At 41.2% G+C, this 20,895-nt stretch overlaps 3 long non-coding RNA genes across 3 annotated transcripts; 1 reads left to right on the top strand and 2 right to left on the bottom strand.

The window, feature by feature from the left end:
- Window positions 1-881: 881 nt before the first annotated feature.
- Window positions 882-1,764, bottom strand: LOC119030288. The gene is made up of 2 exons (XR_005078229.1): window positions 1,504-1,764; window positions 882-1,007 (listed from the first exon to the last, which is right to left on the bottom strand). It is a non-coding gene; the product is annotated as an uncharacterized LOC119030288 (long non-coding RNA).
- A 10,239-nt stretch (window positions 1,765-12,003) lies between these two features.
- On the bottom strand, window positions 12,004-16,468 carry LOC119029461. Its single transcript, XR_005077995.1, has 4 exons — window positions 16,148-16,468; window positions 13,164-13,275; window positions 12,513-12,576; window positions 12,004-12,198 (listed from the first exon to the last, which is right to left on the bottom strand). It is a non-coding gene; the product is annotated as an uncharacterized LOC119029461 (long non-coding RNA).
- A 162-nt stretch (window positions 16,469-16,630) lies between these two features.
- Window positions 16,631-20,237, top strand: LOC119029462. The gene is made up of 4 exons (XR_005077996.1): window positions 16,631-17,813; window positions 18,455-18,621; window positions 18,956-19,176; window positions 19,971-20,237. It is a non-coding gene; the product is annotated as an uncharacterized LOC119029462 (long non-coding RNA).
- The last annotated feature ends 658 nt before the right edge of the window (window positions 20,238-20,895 follow it).

The following is a 20,895-nucleotide window of genomic DNA, read 5'->3' as shown; positions in this document are numbered from 1 at the left end:
GTTAGATACTTCTACGTCAAATCAATCAACCAATTGCTTCACATCCAGCAGTTTTATTATTTTGCCCATCAGCCTTACACTCTGCTGGTGTGACGCAAACACCACCTTTAAGTGCATGTACCTGCAATAGGCTTCGGCTGACAAAGCAAAAAACATTCATCTGACAGAAGGCTCACACTGTACATTGCTTCTTCCTGCTTTGGACACTGTATCTAAGCTGCGCTCAGAGGGGCTGGTGGTTGTTTACTCCCTCTAGGTGCAAGTGCTAAATTGCAACACAAAGGCCATTACAGGATATCATCTCTGATCACCAAATGGGGACATGGGACATTAATCACCTAAAACGGTACATAACACACTGTGGGAGCACACCTGCATTCAGATGTGATCGCGAAGGTGTGTATGTAACCTCGGACAACAGCACACACGTGCACGCCTGCACATATTTATAATAAGGGAAGGAATACAAATGTTTAACACTATTGCATTATAACAATGACAGAGACATGATTTTTAGCACAGACAGAGCAGAGAAAACTTCAGCAAGCACCGTTTGGCTTGTGTGGAAATGTGAAAATGCAAGGTTGTGCTTTGCTGTGCCTGCGAGGACTTGGCAAATTTGCTCTTGTTTAAATCCATCTACACCAGCACCTTCAAAAGCCATTGTATCTGAACATGTATTTCATTTACAATGACTTATAGTATTGACCTTCGTGCCTGTGCATTGTAACTGAAGATTAACTAATGACTACTTGTTAAATATCCCCTAATTTTTCTTGGCAGGAAAATTAATGAAGTAATTAAGCACACGGTATGAGTGCAGAATCATCAAAAAAAAAAAGAGAGAGAAACATCCCAGATATTTTTCACTCGTCTCTTTCTCTGTCCTCTGCTTTATTGTCTCTTTCCTCTGTTTTACATCACAGGAGATTTCCCTCGAGTTAGCATCGAGCTCTCTGGCTGTGCTTGTTACAGTCCAACAAATCCATTCCTTTTGTGCAACCAATCTAAAAAATAGCACAGATCAGTTATTAAAATGCATATGAAACACATGAAAATCTCAATAATACTCTCTCCTCTCCCGTTTCGCAACTGTTCGGAAAATAACCAGAGGACATTTGCCTGAGGTGAGACAGTCTTTCTACAGGCATCCACTGCTTGCACCACATGAAGCAGACATCTCTGCGTCTATCCAGTCTATGATGCGCAGATTGTGTCATACTGTTTGATTTAAGTTGTACTCAATAAACGAAAGGTTGCAGACGAGGAATATATTGATCTACTTAAATGTACTACGAGGAATTTGGTCGTGAAACAGTCTCAGTTTAACGCTGATGCGTCTATAGGACCCACATAAGCAAAGAAGAAGATGCAAAGACAATGATGAACTAATCTATGAAAAAACTGACGTAAGGTCAAAGGTCAGATTTGCTTGCAGCAACTCGACCTGTCAAACCTTCAAACAAAGTCTTCTCTTCACAGTTGAAACTGAGACTTGCTTACTAAGACCATGATTACGCTGTGCTTGAAGCTGTTGTCCTGTGAGCCTCCCATCACATACGCTGTTGACTCTCAGAAGTTGTGTTCTGATTCTGTTGTGGCTTTGAGTCTGCCAGATCTCTTCCTGTCAGAGTTTCCCCCAGTTTCTGAGTGCCTTTTAACGGTGAAGGAAACTGTACTCACTGACACCTTGACTTCCTTTGCAATTTCTCTGTAGAAAAGACCTATGTTTTAAAAAAATATATATTTTGTATGTTTTTTTTCAAATGTTTCCAAAACAGATGCACACACTGGCCACATCAAGATCTTTAGACGCACAGGGGTGGTGCTCACACTGTCGCCAAAGGCAACAAAAAAATGGAAGTTCTCTGCTGCTTTAAGTCCAAAAATGTTCCAAAAGCTCTGAAAAAAAAAATCCGATCCAACTCTCCACTTAACTAATAATGATGAACCCATTTTTTGTTAAACAGCATCACTCTACTCACTGTATGCTGAGTTGTATGAGCTACTCAAAAGCCACGCTTGAGTTAAACTAAAGATATTGTTTTAAAATCTTACTTGGGTGAAATGGTCACCCATATGAATAGCACTTGAGTAAAGGTCTTAAAGTATCTGTTATTGCTTGTACTTGCCGGAGGACCTTTGCTGCATGTCACATCCCCCTCTCTCTCTCTCCCATGTCCTGTCTATCCACTGTCAAATAAAGGTGGGGGAAAAAAGCCTTTGGCTCTGATGCAGCATGCAATCTGCAGAGTACCTGGTAACTAAACTCAAGTAAATGTAGTCGAGTAAAACCACAATATTTCTCACAAAATGTTGAGGAATGGAATTATAAAGTAGAATAAAAAGGGAAAAACTCAGGTAAAGTACCTCAAAATTGAACAGTACTTGAGTAAATGTACTTAGTTACATTCTATCACTGACTGTAAGTCAATTACGCCCGTTTTCAAAGGTATACATCAGTGCCTTGTTTAGAAAAATAATAGATCTCCTGTTGTTTAAGCATTGTATGATACAGTAACTAAGTAACGGAAGCCTGTTTTCACATGTGTCTCTATGTAAAAGATTCAGGGGTAATAAGATGGAATTTATAAATGTGTCTTGGCTCTGACTTTGGTCTTTTGAACATCAGAACTACTGATTTACAGGTAGCTCATTACAGCACAGGTAATTACAAGATAATACCATATGTGAGCACCATACAAATAACAACTGTCAACTCATCTTGTGTACCTCCTGAGGGAAGCTTAATCTTTGGTGCATTTCTTAATCTCATGTATTTGCATTTTTTTAATTAAAATCGGGCCTAAATCAAGATGTTATGTACGTGTATTACCATGTCTTTTTTTTTTTTTTTTTTTTTTTTTTACTTAACCAGTAGTATTGCTACTAAAGCCTTGAACAATCAGAATGAAATATGACTGTTAGATTATCCCTCTGTGCAGCAGATAACCTTTTTATTAAAAGTATAATGTGCCTTTGAAGCAGTCACACCTGCACAAAAGCATTTCCTTTAGCCACATTCACTGCTGCCCCGTGTAATTATGAAGTTAAGACTGCTGACTTTATGTAAAGTGATGAGAAATGAGCTTGTGATGAAGACCTTGCCTGGAGCGGCTTTTGTGGATTTATGTCCTCTCCCATAAGCGAAACACCCCTCCGCATACTGTTGGACTAGTAGCAAGAGGGAACAGAGGGAAAAGGAAAAAAAAAAGATTAATAAATGGAAAATGAAGGGGAGGGAGAAAACAACTGACATGGAGGATGTTAATAAGGAGTTGTCACAGCTGGCAGTCAGGCCTTATATCAACTATGCAGAGGCTTTGAGAGATCTGGCAACGGGCCTGAATAAAGCTCTGGCCCACTGGGGCTCACTGGGGGTCCCTTCGCCACAAAACTAAACTTCTCTGCTGCGAGGGTGATTTATTTTTCAAGCACAACAAGTACTATATCTCTACTGAGACCTCAGCTAGCACAAATACATCTGATTTCCAATGGCTGCTTCAAATCCTGACAGTTGGAAAAAAGATTAGAAAAATGATAAAACCACAGGATGTCCACGGTGTCATTTTCAATTCTGCTGCTCGCTCGGTTACTTTGCAGTCACAGTTTTGGTTGTGTACAGTATTTCTCTTCGTTATCCTCCTTTCCCTGCTATTTCTGTTTAATTTTGATTGCTTTTTGCTTGAGATGAAACACACACACAAAAAAAAAAAAAAAAAAAAAAAAAAAAAACTGGATACAGAGAATGAAGATGGCTCGCGGAGATAAGCGGCATTGATGGGGATCCAAGCAGATTGTGATCCAAGCAGAATGCGAGCACTTGGATGCGCGTTGCTTAATTTAGGCAATTGAAAAGACTAGACACGCGTACGCTTGAGTTGCCACACTGTTGGCAATTACGCCTCGGCCACCTGGGGATTCGGATCCTGAACCTTTGCGTCCCCAGAGAGGATGACTACGCCACTCGGGACGCGTAGTCTCCACACATCTCGTCGCAAGTTGAGGGCGATGACATCACACGTGCAAGACTGGGGTATTTCTGTCTAATTAAATCCTGAAAACAAAATCACACGTCATTCTGCCAGTTTTGGGTGAGTTGTCATATGTTTTGTTAAAAAGAAAACAACAACAAAAAGAAAAACCAAGATGACGGATGAAATTGAAAATGTGACTGTACAAAATAAGAGAACGACATTGAAAAAAAACACCATGGAGCTGAAAACCATTTGAAAGTTTTGATATCTGGAAACCAACAAATCAATAGTGGCGATATAATCTGGATGTTGAAGCACCTTGAGAGATTTTTAAAAAATATTGTGGCTGCGCGCTGTTATGTGCTGCCTTGTTAACTCATCCCAAAGCACATGTCATTCAAGCTCGGCACATCACTGAATCTGGTGCTCTGGTGCCCGGCTGCGGTGATGACTGATTATATCTTGACCAAACATATTGCTAATGAGACTGCAATTACACTGTGAGCAGGAGCCTCAACCAAACAAGTCTGAGTCTGAGGACGAAAAATGGGCCAGAGGAGCCTGGATTCTACTCCAGCATCTTGCCAAAACTTGCTTCCTCAAAGTCCGTTAGAGTCAGGAAAAGTGCTCATAGAAATCCTCCAGAGATGTGTGGAGTCAGTCGCAAAAAGAGTTGATTCTCTCAGACAGCAACGCCAACACATTCGAGTGGATCCTAGGATCAGACTAAACGAAGCTCTCAGGTTATATATCTATGTATACTGTTGCAGATTCTGAGTCTGAGTCTCCACCTCTTTTCTTTAAAAAAGCATTCTCTGAGTTGTGTTTTTAGAGTGCATTACTGTTCCTGGGATCTCAGGGATCAATCCTCCCCATCATTATTTTTAATATGTCCTTTTTTATAATATTTGATATGACAATCTTCACACTAGTGTTGATTTTGGCAGCTGTTTGAGATTTAGTCCTAGTCTTAGTCTTTCAACAAAAATGTCATTTAGTTTTGGTCACATTTTAATCATTTTATCCTTTAGACTAGTCAAGTGTTTGTCAAGGAAAATCATTACATCTTTGTAAACTTTTAGTCATTACACCATACCAGATGAATATGTTACTTTTTGTTACCTTTTTTTAACAGATTTTAAAACTGAATGGTCAATTGCTTTATTTTTCTTGCACTCTATATCTATATCCATTCTTAAATAGTGAGCCAGCACTGTTTTGAACAAACAACTATTATAGTGTATAATGTGATAATAAATCAAATGTATTTCTAATGTATAATGTTATTTATGAAAATTGTTTAACAATTCAAAGTGACTGTATAATGGTGTGATTAAAGAAATGTAGTACAAATCAAATATGGTGGTAACAGACTGCAACATGACTACAGTGTATCCATACAAACATGGGTTATTAAATGTAACTATTCGTCGGCTGAATATTTAGCTATGCGTTCATAAATTCTTTCTGAAATGATGAAAGCATCAAGCTGTCTTTCAGGAAATAGCTAATGTTTAATTGCACTGGATGAAGCTTTCAGCCTGCCAGACAGAATTCACAACCGCATAGCTAAACATTCGGATGGCTAATGGTTACTAAGGGCCGTCAACCCATGTCTGTATAATTTAATTACCTCTGTGCTCCTGAGGGAGATGGGGAAACGGGAAAGGAACAACAAGCTAGGCTGTCGAAAACTGCATTTCTCCGTCTGTATGTGATGTACATCCGCAAGATGTTCGGAAAGACTGCTCGTCTTCCTGAACGTAACGTTGCACTGTGGCAACGAGCCTTGACGACAGTGGTGAAGTATAACCTTTGGACGTTCTTTGGCCACGACACAGATCTCTGTTCACGATTGGGAAAATACATATGTTCAAACATTTTTTGTTTTGGTTAATGAAATCAACACTGCTTCACACAGGATTCATACTTCAGATCCCTCATGATTATACTTATTTAGATATGTTGGGTGTCAGTCAGTGCGTTTACATGCACAGCTAAGTCGGATTGCAGCCATAGTTCGACTATGCCACTCAATCAATTATCCGACTATACATGCCGGCGAGAAAATTGGATTATTGGGCTGGAGCATGTCATACCACGGTACGCTAAGTGGTGCTGTATCCATTTCAACTCGTGGTAAGAGAAACACCTCCGGCTGACCTCTTTACATCATCAGCTTCCTCTGCATTCAAGAAGGATGGCGTATGAAGAGCGAGACAAAGCTACATCGTTGTACACTTCCTATATGGTGTACATGATAATTACACAAAATAGATGCACAATGGTGCTCTTTCTTGCAGTGATTTCGGAGGAAAGACGCCACCACCGCCGTCCGTCTACTTCCGGCTCACGGCCCCGGGGAAAAGGGACTTTATATTCAAACTAAGACATTTATGTATAAATACGTGGTGCAATCCAATTCAGAATAGACAAACTTAGACTTAAATACCATATAATGTGGAGGGCAGCAATGAAATGTCACAACATAATGACATCACTTCATTATATCATGATTTAATCTGGTCACATCCTCTTATATTTCTACACATAGACATGGCCAATCCCACTAAACCCCCTGTCTATCGTGTCCTGCGTCTTTGATTTCTTAAAGGCACAGTAACTAACTGAGGTGGGGGTGTGGGAGCTGACTCCCTTTAATAAATCATCATTATGCATGGGGGCACATTTGATTGTGCCATCTGTTGGGATGGACTCCTCAACTCCTCCACAGACCTCTGGGATTGGTTCTTTGATCGTCAGGAAGTTGTCAGATCATAGTAATACCCTGTCACATTAAACACAATCCTCCTGTCCCGCAGATATTCCCCCTTGCTTTCAGTGACATTTTAGAGGCTATCAACCCCAGCTTGCTCTCTGTGAAAAGTTCACTTCTTTCTGTTGGGCTAAAAATAAATAAATAAACGAAGAAGCATTAACCCTCCCTTGATCCAGCCCCTTTAGTGTCTGAACACCCGGCTCTTTTAGCAGCTAAAGGGAAAAAGTGGCATGAAAAGGTTGTCCTGAAGTGGTAGGAGGAAATCATGTTGTAACATTAAAAGATTTTGGAATTGATAGACCCAAAACTACCCTTAAGTGATGATTTCCTTTCAAAATCCCTATTCTGGCAAGCACTTAGTTCTAATGCGACTTGACTAAAAAGCAACTTTTTATACACGTGGACCTCTATAAGTGAAAGCCTGATGAGTAAGATTTGAGGGCCAAATTTCTCAATGAGTGGTGCTAGGATTCATCTGTTGAGCAGAGAATGTACTGTGCTCATTTATTCATCCATCCATCTATCAATCTACCAATCACTTTACATCCAGGACTGAAGTCAGTCGTGGTCAGCCCCAGAGCTCCACAGTGGGATCCCCATCTGGGTTTAGAAGGTCCTGACTGGCACTTCTTCTGTCTGACATTTTCTGAAATAGTAGCTGCTAACTATTATGTCATTCTTTTATTTCGCATCTATGTTGAATCACATCATTTAGAATAACCAATGCTGTCGTCAAGTGTGTCAGTAAGACTCAGTGTAGCCCAGATTCTGCTTTGAGGGATTGACAGAGTGGGGACAGAACCCCCAGGAGGAAGGCGATGAAGGTAACATGAGTGGATGATGGGTGTATTATCAGGCCAGTAAATGTCTGGTAAGCAAAGTCTTTAAGATGTGCAGGTTGTCTGAACAAGCAGTGGTAGTATGGAGCGGCTGCTGCTTAGAAAGAAGGCGGTCATTCACCAATCGGCGGGTCGAGGTTCAAGGTTTGGGTTTGATTCCTGGCACATGCGGTCTACGTGGCGAGCTGCCCTTGGACAATATACTGGAGCATTATTTCCTTCCACTGACTGTGTGAGTGAGGATGGATGGTTATTGTTCATGGTCAGCCAATGGTGCATTGCATGGTCGCCTCAGTGTGCGAATGTGCGTGTGAATGGGTGAATGAGTTGAAAAGAACCTTGAGTGGTCGCTGAGACTTAAGAAGCACCGTATAAATACACTCCATTTACCGTTTACCATTTGTTTGGTCTAGGGAATTAATTAACACCAAGTCTTACGGCTGTGCCTGCCACGAACAGGCCACAGCCTTGGTTGCCAACAAAAGAAATAATGAAGGCCTTGCCTGAAACAAGTAAAGAAAACTTGCCTGAGTTTTCTTTACTTGACCCCATGCCCTTCCACTCAGTGCAACCTCTCCATGTTGTGCGTTCATGGCCTGCAGTCAGCTGTCTTACGGTCCTTCTTCATAACAAGCAAAAAACAATTGCTTCTGGTTTGCTGATGTCTCAGAGCTAACTTGCTAGCTAGCCAGCAAACATTTCATTGTTATTGCTGACTTGTGAATAACAGTCCTGCATTCTAAAGGTGCAATATGCAATGTTAAAAATGGGCTAAAATTGTCAACAGAATGCGAAGAAATGACAGTTATGACATCATCATTTTTGTAAATCGTGTTGCAAAAACTAGCATGCTAACCAGCTTGCCCCGGCTTGTTCCTGTCCAAAGGTCCTGTGCTAGCAGTGTAAACACCAAGGCTTTTCCCCCAGGTTTCCGAACTTCCAGTCCAAACTGCTCGCTGCACAGCTAACTAAGCTAACTAGCAAATGATGGCTACAGCTGGCAGCAGTAAGCAGTATGTTGCCACCTTATTTTTTCTGAGTATGAATCTGACAGATGACCAGTTCTTACAGACAGCACCTGTAATGTATCTTGATTTTTTGCATTCCCACCCTTTGACAGCTTACGATAATCTAACTGAAGTCTTACACTGTACATGTGGCGTTGCCCCTCTAACATCAGTTCAGACTGGCAGGGTAGGTGCACAAGTTGCTAGTGTTAGCTTGTATGGCACTGCTAGAGGCCAGGTAATGAAGCACTGTTCTCCCTCTTTGATTGATAGCATGAAGTTATGAATGCACTGCGAGCGTCTGCTTCACTATCTCCATCAGATAAATGGCAAATGGCATGTGTGATAATACCACAACAATCACTGCGGCTTCCTGGAAATGTCCAGTCTGTTCACATCACCGTCGACGGCAACCAATGACATATGTGGGTCTTGAAAGGTCATCCTATTCCATCCAATACCTTATAACTCTAAGCACTTGTAAAGGAGTGGTAGGGGTAAAAAAAATTGGAAGTGGGATCAAGCCCAAGTTTGACTCTGAGTACAATGGAATATGTTACGTCTGTAACTCAGGCCAGCTCATATTCCCTCAGAGCAGCCTTCTTCACGTCAGCAAACCAATCAAAAATGACAAATGACAACATCCAAGTTCAATTTTTGTGATATTTATTTGAAAATTGAGACTGTGAGAGGTCTTTGTTGTGTCAACAGCATTTACCGGTGTCTGAACATGCAGCAGAGTCAATTATGGTGAGCTAAACTGACCTGTAGGCATTGAAATGCTGTAGAGAACACAGAGACTTTTAAGCGTTTTCACCAGCAAATCAATAAAACCAAGCTTACTGGACGAGAAAGCTTAAGCCCCACATACAGTGCTGTATGTATCTAAGTGCACTATATGCTGACAAATCCTATAATATATTTTGCAGTGTAAATATTTTCGCATATTGAAGCCAAGACAGTGAAACAAGCGGGTTTATGCGTCTCTGAGGGAACAACATATGGGGATGATACAGGAGTATACAGGCCAGATTTATTCAGATATATTATTCTACATCTTTGTTTTAGTAGGTGTTATCAGTGCGCTTCACATAAAGTGTTTCTGATCCATACTATTACTTTTTTTTCTTTTCCATCTGCCCAGTCAGATCAGCATCCTCCAAGGGATCCTCAGGTTTCTAAATCAAATGAATAACAACAGAGAGCTTGTGTTGTTTTGTTTGTTTTTGTTCCTGTTTTTCATTGTTTGCTTATTTCATTAACTTCACCCGCGGTAAGTGCCATTATCATAATCTTACTCATAGTGTCACTTCGAAAAAAATAAATAGATTAAAAAAAAAACTGGGTAAGCCGCACTTCAAACAAAAATGTGGACAAACTGATTTATTTGTGTTTACTCACCACTGCATCTTTCCACTGTGTACGCTCACACACACACACACACACGCACACTCACTCACATCCAGTCCCTGCCTGGCAGACCTCCCCGGTTAACTGGGCTTGTAAATCATCTGCACAACATCAATGGAGAAACATTTGTCACCTCCAACGCCCGCCTGACTCAGCATCTCTTTAACTGTCCTCGAGGAACAATGGCGAGGCGCGCGGCCTGTCGAAGGGGTCAAGAGGTGATTTTTTAAAGAGAGTGATCAAACTACCAATTCTGCTGCTTGCCAGATGGGACTTTGTAAGAAGAGAGGTGAGGCCCCATGGCAAGCCAAGTAATCTTGAACCAGGTCCGAGAGAATTATTTTCCTTTTATCTCTTTTATTTATTATTTCTTTAATTTAAAAAAAAAAAAAAAAAATTCAACCAGATAAACCAACATGTTCTCACTCCTGATTTGTCAAATTAGCATCTAATATGACACTCTATCTTCCCGTCAGGTGTCAGATATGCGATAACACATTTTCTGCTTTCAAAATAAAGCTTGCTGACTTCTCACATTAGGACATTATGATTATGATTTATGGGCTATTATCAATGTTGTCAAACGCTCAGTGTTGGTAAAGTCCTCATGCTTTGTGTTAAAAGAACTACTTTCAGACGTGCAACTAACAGCAACATAAGTGATGAGAGCATGCCACTTACGTCATGTAGGGTACATGACTTACGTACGTTAACGTACACACATTACGTGGCTTAAAAACACACTTGATAGGACGTGACCCTCAATCTCTGCATCTGAGGTCTGACGCAGTGTTATTCAACCCTGTTGCTTGGGTCGCTGTCCTGCACAATCTTTCCCTGCTCCACCACACCTGATTCAAATGATCAGCTCGTCACCAAGCTCTGCTGAAGCCTGATAACGACCCATTCACTCAAAAAAAAACCCTGACTGGGGCTTTTCTTGTTGTTTATACTACTGCTCTAGTGGGACACTATGAGGTACCTACAGCGTGTAGGGCCAATGACCAGGCTGTTGTATTTGACCCATTGGGAGTGATAATATCTATTATTATTATTAGAAATTGATTTTACGTTAAAATGTTGTTGTCTTGAAAACACACACAAAAGTTATAATATTCATGGTTATTGTAGCCAAGCAAATTCAGGATAACAATATTATTGCAGCATCTATAGCAATTAAGGAAAAAAAAAAAAAATACCAGCAATGAAATTTGTCTTTCACTTTTCTATTGCTCTGCCTCTTTTGGGGCAAATAAATCCTTGTCAGTATATAAGCATAGGGAGGTGGAGATTGTTTCTGTAACCATAACTTAAAAAAAAAAAAAAAAAAAAAAACAGTACAGAAAGAGCAACTACACTCAATTGCTGGTGAAAACCCTAACCCTCACCCAACCAGATGAATTTAACGTTTTCACTGTCGGATTTCAAGATATTATCATGCGTAATATCATCACAATACCAACGTGTAGATTTTTAATATCATGTGTATTATGCATATTGCAATATTACAATGCTCAGCACACAGCAATTCCAGTGTGAGGATCTACTGAAAAGGTCTGGTCGAAACTTGTTCTACCTTTACATTCCCAGAGCAGTTGGACTGTTGTTTAACAGGCTCAGTAAAGCTGTGATGTTGAGCGACCAAGATGGATTCTCTGAGCGGAAAGTACAAATTCACTTTGTGACTAATGGACACAACAATGCATCCCACATGGTTAGGTTAATCTATAAGTGCCTCAAAGACAACATGTATTCTGACCCTGCTGCCATTCCCCAGGATGAATGCATAGGTGCCCTCCTGTATGACAGTGTCAGTTTGTCTGTGGTAAGAATGTCAGGTAAACCGTGCCGACCAAACCCCCTGATACAGGCTGATACAGACGTGCTGGCTCGGATGCCGGTTGTCTGCTTGCAATAAAAAACAAGCAATGAAGTGGAAAATGACCATGTGTAAATAAGAGTCAGACTGAGTAATGAAGCCTGATGGAATATTTAAAATAATAAATATCGCCACATGCCATTGTTTATGGATTCTCGGTGAAGAGCGGCACAGCTGTGTAGTTAACATATGATGAAACTTTATTGATCACCGCACGAGCGTCGCGTGGCCAGCGTGGATATATGATCCTGCCATTTGTCTGATTTGTAGTCCGTTTGCATCAGTATCTGCTTCGGAGGATAATGAGCTGTAAATGATCAAAAAATATCTCATTTCAAAGTGAAGATATGAAATAACATTTGACAGTCATTTGTTCAGTGTTCAGCGACGATATCTTGACACAGCTGAAACTGGCTCTTCACATGTTGAGTCACAGGAAGAGTCTTTCTTTTGCCTTTCTAGCTAAAATTAAGTTTACTGATCATAGAGGTTGACAATTACAATAAGTCTTCAAAATGACAGAATATACATATATATATATATATATATATATATATATATATATATATATATATATATATATATATATATATATATACATATATACACATTCTTACACACTTTCATTGAAGAGTTCCACCCTGGAAGGCCACATTATGGGCTATGGCCTGCACAGAACTGCATCCTGAGAACAGCAGACAAAGGAGGCAAATATTTAAATATGAAATATGTAAATGTTAAAGGATTGTGACAGAGGGAGAAATAGAACATCTAACACAGGTGAAGCCGTCCTGCTCGTTCAGCTCTGTTGCATAATTTCTCTACAAGGCTTTCTTCATCCGGCAGACAGGACAGCCTTGTCAGACTGTTGGTTTTATTCTAATAAATAATGCATTTAAGCTGAGAGACTTTGCTGCTTCAGCTCTTTCTTTTTTTTTTTTTCCTTAGCATCCAAGACCTCGCCATTCAGGTGTGTTTAAGCCTCTCTTTTTCCCCCGGCACAGTCGACAGGATAAAATGCTCGGCAGTTAACATTTCTGTATCGCATTGACATTTTCAAGTGTCTGTTGCTTCAAGTGTGGAAGCACTGAAACTTTCCAGGCATGTTTCTGTATTGGGACATCTTCAGCTTGTTTGTGGAGACCAAAGCATCTTTTCTTATCAAGGTGTTCATTTTTAACTTCTCTGTGGTTTTGCAGAAGCATGCTTTCCTTTTTTTTATTTTTTCTGGCCATTTGGTTGTTTGAACCAGAGCGGCAGGGGAGGACTTACAGTCTGTTGTCCATGGTTTGCCTGTAGTACAGCGCACCTGACGTGCACACCTCCTTGCATGCACTGGGATCAATGTGACGCCCTCATCAATGTGAAACTCTGCAGCCCCAATCTGCAAGCGCAACACACACACACACACACACACACACACACACAGCACTGTGGTGTGAAAAAGCGGATGGAATAGACTTATAGTGTTCCGCAGCATTTGTGAGAGGGCAGGTGGGACGAGTCATGGCGGATCACAGCGTTTGTGTGTTTTATTGCTGCTTAAATGTAGACTATAAACAGCTATTTAAAACATATGTCCAGTTGTTGTTCAGATTGGCTGAGGTTCTGTTATTACATTAAAAGCCAAATTGGCCGTCAAAACAGCAGAAGTCCAGCACAAACTCTCCTGCCGAGGTCACATTCGCGCCCCTTTCCACTCGGCCCTGCCCCGCGTTGTTTATCCGCGCTGTTCGGTGTGCCCAAATAAAATTCGGGTCACGGCCCCCCCCCCAAACCCTCCCTTCCTGACTGTCAGCAGCCTCAGCAACAACCAGGGCGGGATGTCTCTAATTAAACACTAGTAATGATGAGGAAATAAAGGGGGGGGGGGGGGGGGCGTCCTGCCATCCTGCCCTGATGCCCGCAGTAAGAACACATACATATAGACCTCTCTCTCTCCCGCTTTTAAGCTCAGTGCTCAAGGCAGCCCACACTTGGCCGCCTGCATGGTATTTTTTTTTTTTTCTCTCGCACTCTAATTGAAATCACAATTCCCGGGTTTTGGATCAAACGCGATCAGAAGTCTGTCTTCTCCCTCACACTGTGTCTCTCGCACATTATTATTCCGCACGATATTCGATGCCAGCCCACACTCGGTCAGGGCTTTTTTTTTTTTTTTTTTTTTACGGAGTCACACCCACATTGTGCACTCGCATGCTCACGCATTCAAATGAGTGAGTCCAGAACGCTCGTGTGGTTGTAAAAAAAAAAAAAAAAAAACAGCATCTGTGTGAAACAATGAGGTCAGGTTGAATATGAAACTGAATAGAACCTCAGAAGAGTTGATGGAGGTGACATCATGTAGTCGTGGGAAGGGGAAGGTGAGAGATGAATATAGCTTCATATTCTTAATAAAAATCTCTGGTGCAACAGTTTATGGAACAGTTCTGGGCGGTCTTCCTTTTTCCATGATTAAAGGATCATTCCGGTTTACTATGTCTTTTTCATTTTAATTGCATTTTTAATCACTGAAATCTTTGTGTCGGGATATTTCACTGCAACAAAGTCCAAAGAGGCAAGAACAAGCAGCCAGACACGTTTTTTTTAATGAGCCAACAGTTTATTTGAAAGTTAAATTGAAAGTGGGTGCACCAAAAGTGTTGACGATAAACCTTCATGGCACAGAAAAACTTTTCAGCATGTCCCAATTCCATAAGTCTTAATTATTTTAAGCATGTTCTGAGCAAGTGGTGAGGGGGGGTAAGCTTAGCCAGTGGGTAACGTGAGCCACACCACTTATCTGAATAGCCATTCACAAAAGCAGTACTGTAAATTAAGAAGGCTTACTTCACATTACTCAATTCATGTTGGACTGAAGCGCATGGGGAGAGTGGCAAATTGTCTATGAAAGTGTATTTTTCCAGTAAGTGGTTTGGGGAAAATAGTCACACTGGACACACACACAGCTCTGTTCCTAATTAATTTTCCCACTCGTTATTTTAATTCTTTTAATTAATTTGATTATTCTTTAATGAAAATATTGATCTGATTTTATTGAGTTTATAAAATCGGAGGCAGAGCGGAGGGTAGGAGGAGATGTGCAGTGACTTCAGTAACCAGCGGTCGAAGCGGCACATCGTGCTCTTATCATCCTTTATGTTGCTTGCATAATAAATTCTCACAGTTAGCATCTGAGCTTTAATTTATGGCCTAATGTTGTCATCAAGGGGCGAGGGGTCGGCGCTGGCCTCTGCCATCAATCTGATAGCCTGCAGGTAATGGCCAAGTTGCATATTGTCACAATTCCAATACATTATTTACTATGAGACATTAAATAGTAATGCGTATTAATAAACAGGCCCAAGGCCAGAGGGCATAACCGCCTTCAGTTTAGTCGTATTTCTCCTTGCTTTCATCAAGGAGACACTTCATAATAAATGTATGGCCAAATCAACACTCAGGGGCCGTTTCTCTTGCCAACACTGCTTTTGTGAAATATGGTTGGCCACTGTAAACGTTTTTAATACTGAGTAACTATTTCATTATTTCTTTGACTCACCCAGTAGTTTTTTTTTTTTAATATACCATTGCCAATTTCAATCCCTGCTGAACAGATTTTTCTAAAATTTGCCATGTCCTACTACTGTCCTTATTATCCTTATTATAGTGGTACAGTCTGTTTCTATCAATTGACATTATTTCCATTCTCTCACTCTTCAATCACATTTACCACTCCACCTCCAGTACTTGATTTTAATAACCTGAGGTGAATGGGGATGGTGGTGGAGTGACAGGCAAAAAGGCTAACAAGCCAGTGACCCCAGTTTGACACTCTGATTGGTAGCTCATCTGGGGGACACCAATGGATTTTTTTGAAGGAGACCTTGACATACCTCCAGCCAGGTTTGTTTGGTCAAAATGGTTAGTCTAAGCCAAAAACAGGACCTTTTCGTTGTAGTCGCTAGAATGTGATGTTAGCAGTTAATGTTGACATGTGTACAAATGTGGCATATGATATGCTTGTTAGCCACCAGTAGGCAGTCAGGAGATTGAGGGGAAGGCCTAACCCTAACCCTATGGGGAACAAAACAGGTATTCTAAGTGAAACCATAGTGTTTTCCTAAACCTAACCAAGTGGCTTTTGTGCCTCAATCTAAACAGAGCATTTGCTTAGCATTGTGACAAAGGAATAGAAAAACAAAATGCAACCTAAAAAACTTTGCAACAGAATGAATGTTGCACTTTTAACTTAGATGTGATTTAGCAGAACATACTTGCCAAACCTTTACTCAGGTGAGAAAATGAAATGTTACTTTTCAACAGGCAAGTTGAACTGGTCAAACTGTAGATGTCATCTAAAAGGAGATGCAACAAAACTGCATGTAATGTGGGCCCAGACAGCTGAAATCTAATAAAAGAAAAATAATTAGACTACCTAACAACTCATTCCATCCAGTGTTTGTTGAGTTTGTTACAGAAACGGAAATACTGGTAACACCTAAGCATGGTATCTATCTTAATATTATAATATTGTCTTAATATCCAAAGCGTTTAAATGCTGCTGGGATCACCAGTGACTCTTTACAAACCCATACTCATTTGCTCAAACCTATAGCACTTTATTTAAAATTCTCCAGGGAATCCCTAACCTTCCAAAGGTACAAAATTTAAAAAATACAGAATTTTGGAAAAATGTGAATGCCTTGATGTAAGAGTACACTCCTCTGGAGTCTTGCTGGACGCAGTCAATATAAGCACCAAGGCAGTTCACTGAAGTGTTACCAAACCATAATGCATTATGTACTGTATATGAGACCAATGTACACTTTGTATTTTTTAAGCAACCATGAGGGAAAAAACAGAAAGTTTAAGATTTTAATTACTTCTGGAGCTAAAAGCACTCTCTCTCCTGCACTCACCAGCTTCTAAATCACACGCCTCAAGCAAGTGTGCCGGCTGAAAATCCCCTGTGTTCCTTGGATCAATAATAAAATAATGAAATAGACCATATAAAACATCATTGGGCTTCGCCACCCTTTTCATCACATTTGAAATTCAATAAAGATAAATTGTTTTTGGAACTTCTACATTAATATGCAATCGAGCAAATTAGGGATAAGAATACAATTTTGGGTTATTTGCTATTGTCAATGGCAAATCTAGTATAAATATTATTCTCTGGCTCGGAACAGCCTTAAATTAACTGAAGAATGCATTCTTATGGGAGGCATAACATGATGACTGGAATGAGGGAAAATCATACAATACCTTTTATACGCATTTCACAATAGCACAAAAACATTCATCATTAAAACGAGATGGCAGAGTGTAACACAGACAGATAAACAGATGCTTTCTCCCTCGAATAAGAAAAACATCTGTGGCCTTGTTACCCTCTACTTTAAGTCATTTTTATGCCGGTCAAGTGCTGTAAGTGCTCCCACATCTGCTACAGTTTATATAAGATGCAGATGCATCATCTGCTGAGGGTGAGCCCCCCGTGGCTCAGTTAAGTCCTCTCATCATTGATTCATGCTCTCGGGGAAGTCTGACAAATCTCAAACCTTGCTTCCGTAAGAGGACCTTATGGATGTGTCCATGTGGGGAAGAGAGGTGTCCCGGGCTCACACAGCAGAAGTTTGTGGAAGATTAAGTCTGTGCATGAGGGCTCAGTCTTGCATAGTGATTGTGTCTGTGTAAAGAGACAAGATCACACACGTGTTAGAACTTGCATTATGCAGTACATTCCTTGGGGGATTTCTTTTAACTTCTGTGTTTTTTTTGTTTGGTTGGTTTTTTTTGTTGTTTTTTTTTTTCCATTTGTGCAAACCAAACAACAGAACTGATTCCTGCGAAAGACAAACTCAGACACATGTCCCACAATACAGCGAGCCAAGAAAAAAAAGGAAAGAAAATTGGAGAAGGCAATTTAAAAAAGAGGTAATACTCCACAATAAGGTGAAACATCATACTGAGTAGTTGCCCACTAGACTAGACTTAAATATTAATTACTTAATCGTTAGCTACTGTTTCTGTGTGCCTTCAAGTACCTCCCAGTCTGTTCTCCTGTAACTCATCATTAGTCGTACTGTATAGTCGTTGAATCGTAGCTATTTAGGAATTACACATTAACGATTCATTAACTATCAAGTCGTTCTGGATTCATTCCCTACTCGCTCCTCAGCAACTACTGACACTTTTGTGTACCTTATTGTAAAGTGTTACCAAAAGAGCATACAAGTCTCGGTGTCTTGATGATCCAGATGGTTGAGACGTTAACCAAATCGCTAGGCACAACTGTCTGGTCCATAAACGCAACAAAAACATGATACAATATGTATCCACTATAATGAATCCTGCCCTTTCCTCAACCATATCTGGAGCCTCATTTCTCCACATTTGCAGCCTACAGGCCACAGTCTTTAACATCAGATCATTTCCTCTTCCATTCATTTTTGCAACCCGAGCAGGTGCACACAAGAGTAAATGTATTCAGTTAACAATAGCAATTGCTTGTAAAATTTGTGACTCAACCAGTAACAGCAAAACGGTGTGAAAACACTCATTTTCTGCCCCTTTAGGTTTTGCTAGCAGTGCTCTCAATCCTTCCTTCCAAACTTCCTCCTCATTTGTAATGAAAACAACATTTCATAACAAACAAATGCATTGGAGTGTGTTTCTTGGCCATCCTTGGCCCACGGAAGTATTTGGGGAGAAGATGGAGTAAAAAATCTCTACAGGCGAAAAGGTATGTTGGAGGAAATAGCAGCAGAGCCAGCTGGTAACACACCGCTCAGCGAGTAAAATACTGAAAGGACGAAAAATCCATGTACACGTACAAAGCAAGACAGTGAGTGAGTCAGGACCCTCGATGATTCTGAAAAGGGGTCATGGAACATGTCAGGTCAGAAGTAGTTTAATTCCAGCGACGGACAACAGGCGCGCGTGCTTCTGTTCTCTGCCTCTCGCTCTGCTGCCGCATGAAACGCGTAATAAAAATGTTTCCTTGAAAACCCTGCAGGGACGTCGCTGAAATGTATTTATCAATCTGCCCTTGAATAATTTCTGTCCTCTTTCTTTAGCCTCCATTTCAAGCTACTTCCCCGAGGTCTCCTGAGTACAAATCCTGAGCTGTATACCAAGGCATTGTGAAGGAGCGAAATATGTCAGAAGCTGGCGTTCAGCTGGAGCTCAATTCAGATTGACAGCGAGGAAGCCGCAGCTGAGGTTATAGAGGTTATCGAGAGGGTTCAGTTCCTGTGGAGATGCTAACTGTTGATGCGTAGCTGCAGTGGCAGCGCAGGTGAGTGCGTCTGGGTGCTCTGTGGAGTGTGACGCACCTTGCTCCTGAGGCGATTCAGGGAAGATACGAGAAAGGGGGAGGGGGGGGTGGTCAAGATGGAGTAGCGTCGCCTTCTGGTTTGTCACACACCGCTGCACACAGTCAGCATGAGGGTCTCTACATGTATGGTCCATTTATAGAGTTAAAGTGTTTGCACTGCCTAAATTATTCATTGTTTTGCCCGACGCACACAAACAGCACTTCAAACGTTAAAAAAAAAATAAATAAATGAAAAGAAAAGAAAAAAACACACATATGCTCGCATCTGAGATCGAAAAACTTTAATCACAGTGTAGAAATGGCGTCCTCTTCCTTCATCTTTGTTGAGCTGCGTTGCATCATGTTGTGCAACGTCCCTCTTGCGGTTACCAGTTCGCTAAAAAAGCAGCTCCTCCTGCCACACAGTCGCCTGGATGAGACTTTATTGTGACAGTGAGTGGAGGTCCCCACTGACTTCCTGTCCACTGATGTGTTTGCCGCAAGTATCATGAGTAACGGCGCTCAATTTCCATGTTTTGACATAAGAGGGGACACTTGATAAATAGTTTGAGGACCTGAGCACATAAATGAGGCATAAATAATGCATAAATTAAGTGCCATTTTATGGAGAGATGTCGGTGCGTTTCTCCAATAACGGGAAGATTAATGACCTGACTGTGGAAGGGGGGAAATACTGCATAGGAGCGTCGCAGTAGGATCAAAGGGATGAGCCCACACGCTGACTGTTTTCAATCAATATACCCGTGTATTTACAGAGACCGGATGGATGATGCAAGCAAAGCAAACCTCGGCTCAAGTTCGCTGGGATGAAAAAAAGAAGTCGGCATTTAGTATGACAACTTACTCTGGAGAAAAAGCTGCCTTCCTCTCCGGCAGCGCTGGATATTTTTTGAGGGCTTCGGGTCCTGATAAACTACATGACTCGATAGAACCCATCCATTGCCTCACATGGCCTCTTGCATTCAGTTGCAAGTTGTACTTTAACACGGTGCAAGGACAAAAGCCGACAGCCAGCTGACAGCCAACGTACAGGTGCAGGCCAACACTGGCGCGAGAGGTAAGAAGTAATAAGTGGGCAGACCACGGTGTTGAGATCCATCCATCCATCCATCCACCCGTCCATCCGTCCCTCCATCCATTGTCTGTTACCGCTTATCCTTTGGCTGGAGCTGATCCGAGCTGACATTGGGGTGAGCGGCGGGGTAAATCACAGTTTATCACAGGGCTATGATGGCGAGATGAGATGAACAAAACAAACTCGCTCCCAGCATTATCACTGAAACTGATCGGCCTTGTCATCAGAGGAAGTAAAGCGAGGTCAAAGGCTAAAAGCAAGAACTGAAAACTGCACTGGATGGGTAAAATCATTGATTCCGAAGAATAAACAGTCAGTCAGAAAAGCTTTAGCTCTAGCCCTGCCATTTAACATGTTCAATCTGGCCGACAGGGACTAACCAGTGTGTCAGTATTGACTAGTCCAGTCTGGTCAAGTTGACGGTAAACCACAAACGGCTCGCTGTCGGCTGACAGTGCCAGACACAGTGCGGCAGAGTGAACCCTCTGGCCTGGAAAGCATCTCCCTAAAGACCACCATCATAAAAGACATCAGTACAACTACTGACAGATATATGTATTAAATGGCAGACAAGATCGATTGTAAATGCGTTTAGAACTTCTAGC

This window comes from Acanthopagrus latus, chromosome 12 (assembly GCF_904848185.1).
Source record: "Acanthopagrus latus isolate v.2019 chromosome 12, fAcaLat1.1, whole genome shotgun sequence".
Lineage (NCBI taxonomy): Eukaryota > Metazoa > Chordata > Actinopteri > Spariformes > Sparidae > Acanthopagrus > Acanthopagrus latus.
Note: the sequence above shows the minus strand (reverse complement) of the source record. Positions and strands in the feature narration are given on the sequence as shown.